Raw genomic sequence first — 10,264 nt, forward strand, 5'->3', positions numbered from 1 at the left:
CTTCAGGTTGCACATGAGCTTCAGGCACAACATTGGCTTCCGGCTCCACATTATCTTCAGCCATGACAACGTCATTGGCTTCAGTATCATTGTTGGTGGCAGCCTCAGTGTTCTCAACCTCCGTGTCTTCAATGACAGGAGGGTCAGGCATAGACACATTCTCCTCGAGAATGACTTCTGAAGTGGCAGGGGGTGTGGCAACTCTTTCTTCTTCTTCTCTTGGTTCTTGATTCTCATCGGCTGATGCAGCCGGAATGTCTTCAACAGCTTTTGCTGCGGACTCGGAGACATTCGCAGTTGGGGTGGCTTCAAGAAACACTTGACGTGCTACTGAGTTTTGTGGTGCTTCCCTTTCTAGAATGCTTGACATGGCGACTTGTGGCCTAGGGCCTTTGCGAAGCCTGCGGAAAGCGGGCGACGCCTGTGGTGATGGAGTGGACTGCACCATGTAGTTGTCGTCCTCAAGCACCGGAGTGGTGGCTTGAGGTGGTGGAGTTCTGGGTGTCTCATCATCAATGGGGGTGTCTTGTTGAGGGCGATCTGCCCATGAATCATCCTGAGTAGTTGGCGTCAAGGGACGACCAATGCTGATGAGTTCGCTATTCGTAAGAACAGGCGATGATACCGGTTGGTGCTCGATTTGACGAAGGACTTCATCATCTTCAACATTGTCTTCATGACCAATGTCTTCAGCTGTGATGGGGTCAACAGCTGGTACTTCTTCATTTTCAGGAGCCTCTGTGAAAGCAGGCTCGTGGATCACAAGTTGACACTCTTGATTGGTGGAGGCAGGACGAGCAACAGAAGTGGGCTCGACAACAAGAGGCTCAGAGGCCGCAGCACGCTCTTTCTTTGAAGACTTTTTCAGTTTCTTCTTTGATGGTGCATCATCAGAAACATTTTTGTGCTTGCGCTTCTTGGCTTCGGCTTCAGCTGTCCTTGTCTTTTTGAGTTCTGAAGCTGCTGTGGGGACCTTAGGCTTCGAGCCTGTCATGCTGCCAGGGAAGACAATGCGAGGTGCTTCCTTCCTTGAAGCTTCAGCTTGGGCCACATCAGGCTTCTTCTTCTGTTTGGCAGCCATCTTGGGGTCAATGCCAGGACGCCCAAGTGCCTTGCGCTTCTGTGCCTCATTGTGGGCTTGAACACATTTCTCTGCAAAGTATTTCATCCGCTCTCTTGAGCCTTTAGCTTCATCACGTTTCTTGTGAAACTCTTCCTTGAGGTCATGCATCATCTGCTTGATGCTTTGAACATCAGCCACGCTAAGCTTGGCCATGTTCTTCTTGAAGTGAGCCTTCTCATAATCAATTTTGTTCTTCAGCTCGACAATCTTCTAAGCCAAGGCCAACTCATTAGCAATGGCTCCGTGGAACGTGACGTTGATATCAACTGGCAGCTAAAGATCATCAATGCTGAGGCTGGGATTTTCAAACCACTCGTCGATGAAGTTATTCAGAATATCCACGTCAAAGAGGGGTAGGTCATTGAAGATCTCCACCTCTTGCTTGCTCTTGATCAGTAGCTCAAGGGCATCATCACCAAGATCTTCATCGCTTGACAGATCGATGGTTTCATCTTCGTTCCTCAGAACGGCAGCTGGAGTAAGTACATGCCCAGAAATCTTCATGGGCTTCCTCTTGGGCTTCTCCATCTTCTTGGAGACACGAGAGAGATCTTCTAATTGCACACTGGCTTCAGGAGGTGCAGTTGCCAATGGCTTCACATGTGAAGCACTTGGTGCGGCAGAGGGCTTCGGAGCCTTTGTTTTCTTCTTCTGTGGCTTAGGTGAAGCTGGCGCATCTTTAGAGTCTACATCATCACCTGATTGCTCCACTGTGGCCCTCAAAGCAGCAATGTAGGAGAGGAGACCATCAAAGTTGTCAAAGGGGCCGATGACATTGGGGTTGGCATCGCGTGTGCCATCAGCCCTTGGAGCAGACGGACCAGGGTTGAAGTTGATGCCAAGATTTTTCTTGTTCTTCACAGCAGAATCTTTGGCAAAACTGGTAGTTGCGCTTGAAAAGATTGTCTTCTCGACACCATAACATAGATGATGGGTCGGCATTTTCTTGCTTCGGTACGCGGACCATGCATGGGTAGAAGCCTTGAGCAATGGCTTCGGACTTGGACTTGGACTGAAAATTTCTGTATAGGATATCTCCCCATGGGCGCTTGATGGCGTTCTTTTCAGCATATTCAGCAGTCACAAATCTGTATTTGAACCACTCCTCTTCCCAATATCTTCGAATCCATTGGATTCGAGTCTTGCGCTGATTGTAATTCTCTTCAGGATCTGTATTGTACATTTCAAATAGATCTGGAGGCAAATCCTTAGCTGTATCCCCACGGCGCTGCCTGCCGCCTTTCCTTGCTGATTTTTCTGTTGCCATTATATTCAGACTGAATGGCTTCAACACAGTGAATGGCTTCCTCATGCTAGTCAGACAGGAACTAGCTTCAGGAGAGTTAATGTGCTGCTGTAAGAACTCTGCAAATGAATGCAGACTATGAGAACAAAGAGATTCTCCCACGAACATGTACCTGTGACAGCATTAGAGGTGCGAGGGAAGGGGAAGAGGTCATATGCATTCTCAGAAGATTTTGAAGATAAATCAGTTTGAAGACATTGACCTCATAGTGCAAAGACATTCACTTATTTGGAGAGAGTTAGTTCCAGATTTGTACGAATCCATGAATAAGTACAAGTGAGGAATCTAACTAGTTATGGAGCATAAGTGAATACCCTTAGCATGTTATGAGATGTAGACAAGGACGGATCCAGATTTGGAAGACAAGAAACCACTTTTGGTAGAAGTGGATTGATTTAACGGATCAAAAAGGCAGTAAAAAGTAAGTTTTAATTACCGCACAACGAACTGCTAGACGAGGCGAAGAGAGAGGCCGAGCAGTTCAATCTCCCGTGCCCTAACTTGGCAACGGAAGACACCTACGGCAGCGGCGGAGAGGACGAGGTCCGCGGCCGGCATGAGGACGGCGTCGAAGAAGTTGCGGCAGCTAAGCGCTTCGTCTTCGGCGTCGTCGAGAGCTAGCGGAGGCGCTAGGGTTTGTGCATGGTGGCGAGGTGGAAGAAGAGATTGTGACCGCGATGAGTTGTGTATTTATAAGGAAAGGGACAGCACAGCGTAATTACACAGGTGCCCCTGGCGGTTCACATCTGAAGGACACGTGGCATGCATGCAACACATTGAAAGTTGTTCCATGTTCCCACGCACGCTTGGATTGTCGTGTGGTCGTTCCGGCTTCTCTGATATTCAGGCAATCAGGATATGGCAATAAAACAGATTCAACTTTTGTCACTTTGTCTTCTGCTAACAAGGACTGAGAGAAGACAATCGACAGTTTCAATAGAATGCATATGATTTGGATAGATAGAATCTGAGGTAGAAGCATAGAAGGGGTTGGGGTCTGATCACATTCACTTAGATCAAGAAAACATGAAGTCGTAGCTATAAGTGAATGCTGTAGAGGACAAAACACGAATATATGTATATATCAGCATAAGACCAAATCAACATTGTGAAGATAAACACGAAGATAAATCAATGTTGAAGACAAACCAAAAGCAAAGATTATGCAATAGTAACGCCAAATGAAACACTTCAAAAGAATTTGGTGGTGGCGTTATCCACCGTATAGGAAGTATTAGACCCAGACACGGCGCACAATTATCGTGGCGCTCTGAAGTCAAATTCCGCGTTAATGTATTCACACTTAGAGTGTATGTCTTCATTGATTGAAGATATACGTTACTTCATGTGTTGCACATCTAAGTCATCAACATGCATAAGCATTAGGGTGGGTGCCCAATTACAGGACATTTGAGGATTCTAAGATGTTTAGCTCACACCGCAACTTGCAAAACATTTTCTCATCCAAGGGCTTTGTGAAGGTATCTGCCAATTTCTCTTCAGTGTTGACGTAAATGATATCAATATCTTCCTTCATGACATGATCTCTGAGAAAGTGATGATGGATTTCAATGTGCTTTGTCTTCGAGTGCTGAACTAGGTTGTTGGCAATCTTGATGGCGCTTTCATTGTCGTAGTAGAGTGGCACTTGCTTCGGGTGGATGTCATAGTCCTTGAGAGTTTGCTTCATCCATAGTAGCTGAGCGCAGCAAGATCCAGCAGCAATGTATTCAGATTCAGCAGTGGAGAGAGACACACAGTTCTGCTTCTTTGAAGACCAATAGACAAGAGATCGTCCAAGAAAGTGACATGTGCCTGATGTGGACTTGCGATCAACCTTGTCACCAGCATAATCAGCATCTGAAAATCCAACTAGATCGAACTCTGAGCCCTTTGGATACCATAATCCTAGTGTTGGGGTGTAAGCCAAATATCGAAGAATTCGCTTCACTTCTAAGTGATGCGATTCCTTTGGTGCCGCTTGGAATCGGGCACACATGCAAACGCTAAGCATGATATCTGGCCTAGATGCACATAAATAGGTTAAAGAACCAATCATGGAGCGGTATACCTTTTGATCGAACTCTTTACCATTGTCGTCGGGGCCCAGATGACTTTTGGTTGGCATTGGCGTCATGTAACCTTTGCAGTCTTGCATTCCAAACTTCTTCAGGCAATCTTTGAGGTATTTCTCTTGAGATATGAAGATGTTGTTGCTTTGCTGACGGATTTGAAGACCGGGGAAGAACTTTAGCTCACCCATCATGGACATCTGATATCGCTCTTGCATCATGTGTCCAAACTCATCATTGTATCTTTTCTCAGTGTAGCCGAAGATAATGTCATCCACATAGATTTGGCACACAAACAGTTCTCCATCATATGTCTTCATGAAGAGTGTAGGATCTAGAGAACCAGGTTTGAAGCCTTTGTTCTTTAGGAAGTCTTTGAGTGTGTCATACCAAGCGCGAGGAGCTTGTTTGAGGCCATACAGTGCCTTGTTGAGCTTGTACACCATGTGAGGATGTTTTGGGTCTTCAAAGCTAGGTGGTTGTGCAACATATACTTCTTCTTCAATCTTCCCATTCAGAAATGCTCTCTTCACATCCATTTGGTACATGAGGATGTTGTGATGGTTGGCATAGGCTAGCAGGATGCGAATGGCTTCAAGCCTAGCCACGGGAGCAAATGTTTCATCGAAGTCAATCCCTTCAACTTGAGTGTAACCTTGGGCAATGAGACGAGCCTTGTTTCTGACGACTTGACCATGCTCATCTTGTTTGTTGTGATAGATCCATTTGGTATCTATGATATTGTGCTTGCGAGGATCACGACGCTTGACCAATTCCCACACATTTTTCAACTCGAACTGTTGAAGCTCTTCTTGCATAGCTTGAATCCATTCGGGTTCCATGAAGGCTTCAGCAACTTTCTTGGGTTCAAATATAGAGACAAATGCAAAGTGCCCACAGAAATTTGCTAGCTGTGTTGCTCTTGAACGGTGAGTGGACTAGGTGCATTGATGCAATCAATTATCTTCTCAATATGTACTTCATTTGCAACACGAGGATGAACTGGACGAAGATTTTGCCCTTGCTGATCATTGTCCTCATTTTCAGCATTGGCTTCAGGCTGAGCATTGTCTTCATGTTGACTTGGTGCAATGATGATTTCTTCTTCAGCCTGTGCCTCTGAAGGTGCTCTCTTTGCGAGCCATTAGTCTCATCGAACCGCACATCCACAGTTTCAACCACTTTATAGTGAAAGATGTTGAAGACTCTGTAAGAGTGCGGATCCTTTCCGTAGCCAAGCATAAAACTTTATGTGCTTTCGGTGCAAATTTTGAAGTGTGATGTGGATCCTTGATCCAGCACCTAGCACCAAATACTCTAAAGTAACTGAAATTTAGCTTCTTACCAGTTAGGAGCTCATAGGATGCCTTCTTTAGAAGCTTGTGAAGATAAACACGGTTGATGACGTGGCATGCAGTATCAATAGCTTCAGGCCAGAACTTCCTTGGAGTCTAGTACTCATCAAGCATCGTCTGAGCCATCTCAGTGAGTGTTCTATTCTTGCGCTCCATGATGCCATTCTGCTAAGGTGTGTATGGAGCAGAAAACTCATGAGTGATGCCCAATGTATCAAGATAAGTGTCGAGGCTGGTGTTCTTGAATTCTGTGCCATTGTCACTTCTGATGTGCTTGGTCTTGATGCCATAGGTCATCATGGCACGATTGGCGAATCGTCTGAAGACATCCTGCACTTCATTCTTGTAGAGGATTATATGCACCCATGTGTATCTTGAATAATCATCAACAATGACGAAGCCATATAGGAAAGCAGTGGTAGTAAGAGTAGAGTAGTGAGTAGGGCCAAATAAGTCCATGTGAAGCAGCTCAAAGGGTTAAGATGTCGTCATGATTGTCTTCGAGGGATGCTTGGCCCTAGTCATCTTTCCAGCTTTGCAGGCACCACACAGATGATCCTTCTTGAACTTGACGCCTTCGATGCCTACGATGTGTTTCTTCTTCGCGGGTGTGTACAAGTTCCTCATGCCAGCATGCCCTAGCCTCCGATGCCAGAGCCAGCACTCTGAAGCTTTTGCTAGAAGACATACGGCCAACTGTGGTCCTGCTGAGAAATCTACCATATACAGATCATCTTTTCAAAACCCTTCAAAGACTAGAGTTTTGTCAGATTCCATTAGCACAAGGCAACGATATTTTCCAAATATCATAATCATGTTTAAGTCACAAAGCATTGAGACAGACATTAAGTTGAAACCAAGGGATTCAACAAGCATCACTTTGTCCATGTGCTGATCCCTTGAGATTGCAACTCTACCTAGACCCAATACCTTGCTTTTACCAGTGTCAGAAAATGTGATGTGACTCTTGTCAGATGGATGTAGTGTTGAATCCATCAGAAGACTTAGATCACCAGTCATGTGGTTAGTGCATCCACTGTCCATAATCCATTCTGAAGCCTTTGGTGTCATACCCTACAGTGGAGTTAGGGGATAGGCTTCACCAAGGGTATTGTGAAGCATAAACATTTGACGAACGAGTGGATTATGAAAGTTCAGATCTTAGTTAGGATAAACAAGGTGATCATCAAGGAACTCAGGAACGAAATACATAGTAAGACCATTTGGGCATTTTATCTTGCGTCCCACAAGATGTTTTAGGTCCCTAGCGATAGCATCAGACGCCTTTGATTTCCGGCTGGAGACCTTTCCCTGCAAAAGAGAGTTAATTTTTCTTAGCCACCCACATCTTCAGGGGTGAGGGAGTCCTGGATTAGGGGGTCCTCGGACAGCCAGACTATATCCTTTGGCCGCACTGTTGGACTATGAAGATACAAGATTGAAGACTTCGACCCGTGTCCGGATGGGACTCTCCTTGGCGTGGAAGGCAAGCTTGGCAATATGGATATGTAGATCTCCTCCCTTGAAACCGACTCTGTGTAACCCTAGCCCCCTCCGGTGTCTATATAAACCGGAGGGTTTAGTCCGTAGGACAACAACAATCATACCATAGGCTAGCTTCTAGGGTTTAGCCTCTACGATCTCGTGGTAGATCAACTCTTGTAATACTCATATCATCAAGATCAATCAAGCAGGAAGTAGGGTATTACCTGCATCGAGAGGGCCCGAACCTGGGTAAACATTGTGTCCCCCGCCTCCTGTTACCATCCGCCTTAGACGCACAGTTCGGGACCCCCTACCCGAGATCCGCCGGTTTTGACACCGACGTTGGTGCTTTCATTGAGAGTTCCACCGTGCCATCATCATAAGGAAGGATGGCTCATCTCGTTGTAAGGGACAACATCACCTCTGGGGGAGCCCTGGCTGTAGGCCAAACTCTCCGACTAGGTGGCTTCGTCATGACCGCCCGTTTGGCCGCTGCGCCGACGATGACTTCTCGGGTCATCAAAAACAGCCTCCACATCGGCTCGGAACTTACCGAGTGGATGGATCCGATGGATCTCTCCTCTTTGAACGAGCTCTTGGGTCGCATCGCCGCTTTGGGAGTCGCTACGGACTATGATCAGATTGGGCTTAAACCCGACCAAAGGGAGATTAACTCCCCGCCGGTCACCCATCAAATAGCGGTGGTGGAGGAGCAATGCGGCGATTCTTCCTCTATCTTGAGGACGAACTATGTCCGGATTCCCGAGCTCTCTGAGCCGGATACCCGTCTACGGGAGGACATCGCCCAAACCCTAAACCTAGAATCAGGCAGCGGGCCGGACCTGCTGGGCAACATCCTGGAGCCCGAACTTCCAAAATCAGAAACTCCTCCGCCCCTGGATCTCAGATCGGGTCAAGGTCCGGACTTAAATCCACCCACCCACCCAGATATAAACGATCTTTCCCACATTAGGCAAGAGCCCCAGGAGACAGTACATCACTATTGGGCCAGATTCCTCCTTGTAATGAACAAGGTCAAGGACTGTCGCGAGGAAGACGCAATTTCATTCTTTTGCAATAATTGCATGGACAATGGAATCCTCAACACCATAAGTCACCGTGACATAGCACACTTCGCTGACTTGGCGGCCATAGTACGGAAGTACTGTGCCATGGAAAGCGCCTGGAAAACCCAAACAAAATTTTGGGATAATCCGGCTCTGACAAAACCCCCAGTCCGAACTAAAAGGGCGCACTCTCATAAGTCGCCCGACTCAATTACAAATAAGCAAAAGCCCACTGCAGGGCGTGGAACCGTATTGGAGGGATGGCTTAATGGGCCATGCAAAATTCACAGTACAGCGGATACCATACCAATACACAGCCTTAGAGCATGTTTGGTACTCCGGCAGGTGGCCAAGAGCGGTGAGGATCTCCTCATTAAAAATACCACAGAGCACCACCCTGTGGATAACAACAATACAGTATTGACAGTCTTCGAGACCTTCGCCTCAAATAATAGGCGTAAGCGACCACTCCGCAGCCTTGCCGAAGTCTGCCATGTGGCAGCAATAAATCCATGGAGCGACACGACTATCACCTTCAATGCCAGTGACGAACCTAAATTCCGAACAGCCCGAGCACCAGCCGCCTTGGTCCTTAATCCAATTGTGGACGGCTTTTGGCTTACTAAAGTGCCCATGGACGGCGGGAGCGGATTAAACCTCATTTATGAGGAAACTCTTCAAAAAAATGGAAATAGACAGAAACCGAATTGAGCAAAGCAGCACGACCTTCAGAGGAATCATCCCTAGTCGGGAGGCACGGTGCGCTGGGAAAATCACACTAGATGTGGTATTCAGCATGCCAGAGAATTATAGGTCCGAAGAAATTACATTCCAAGTGGCCCCGTTCAGTAGCGGATACCACGCCCTTCTAGGGCGGGAGGCATTCACGATCTTCCAAGCCATACCCCATTACGGGTACATGAAGCTCAAAATGCCCGGGCCCAATGGAATCATCACTCTAGCTAGTGATCCGGACATAGCACTCCGCGCCGAAAACAAAACAGCTGCACTGGCCCTCGAGGCATTATCCGAAGCCCTCGCTGCTGAGGAATTAACTGCGCTGCGGTCCACAGTGGACAAGGACGACGTGATACTCGACAAAAGACCCAAGTCCACCTCTTTTAAACCCTCGGATGAAATAGTCAAATTCCAAGTCCACCCAACGGACCCTACAAAAACAGCATCCATCGGGGTACAGTTAAACCCCGCTGTAGATGCCGCACTACGGGAGTTCCTGCGCGAGAATTGGGACATATTCGCCTGGCATCCTTCAGACATGCCAGGAATCCCACGCAGGCTGGCCGAGCATAGCCTTAACATTCTAAAGGGATTCAAGCCAGTCAAGCAGACACTTCGGCGTTTCTCTGAACCTAAGCGACAAGCCATGGGAGAGGAGCTAGCCAAGTTACTGGAGGCCGGATTCATTAGAGAAATAAAACATCCGGACTGGCTAGCAAACCTGGTTATGGTACCAAAGAAGGACAAATCCTAGCGCCTATGTGTCGACTTCAAGGACCTTAATAAGGCTTGCCCAAAGGATCCCTTCCCCCTCCCCCGCATCGATCAAATTATCGACGCTACTGCAGGACACGACTCATTGTGCTTCCTCGACGCATACTCCGGTTACCACCAAATTAAGATGGTGGAGTCCGATCCAGCCGCAACGGCATTTATCACTCCATACGGCCCTTTCTGTTTTAACACAATGCCCTTCGGGCTCAAAAACGCCGGCACAACGTATCAACGCATGATTTAGACATGTCTGGAAAAACAGATCGGCAAAACAGTGGAGTCATACGTAGACGATGTGGTCGTTAAAACCAGACACGTCGAATCCTTAATAGACGACTTGAGGC

This window comes from Triticum aestivum, chromosome 7D (genome assembly GCF_018294505.1).
Source record: "Triticum aestivum cultivar Chinese Spring chromosome 7D, IWGSC CS RefSeq v2.1, whole genome shotgun sequence".
NCBI classification, from domain to species: domain Eukaryota; kingdom Viridiplantae; phylum Streptophyta; class Magnoliopsida; order Poales; family Poaceae; genus Triticum; species Triticum aestivum.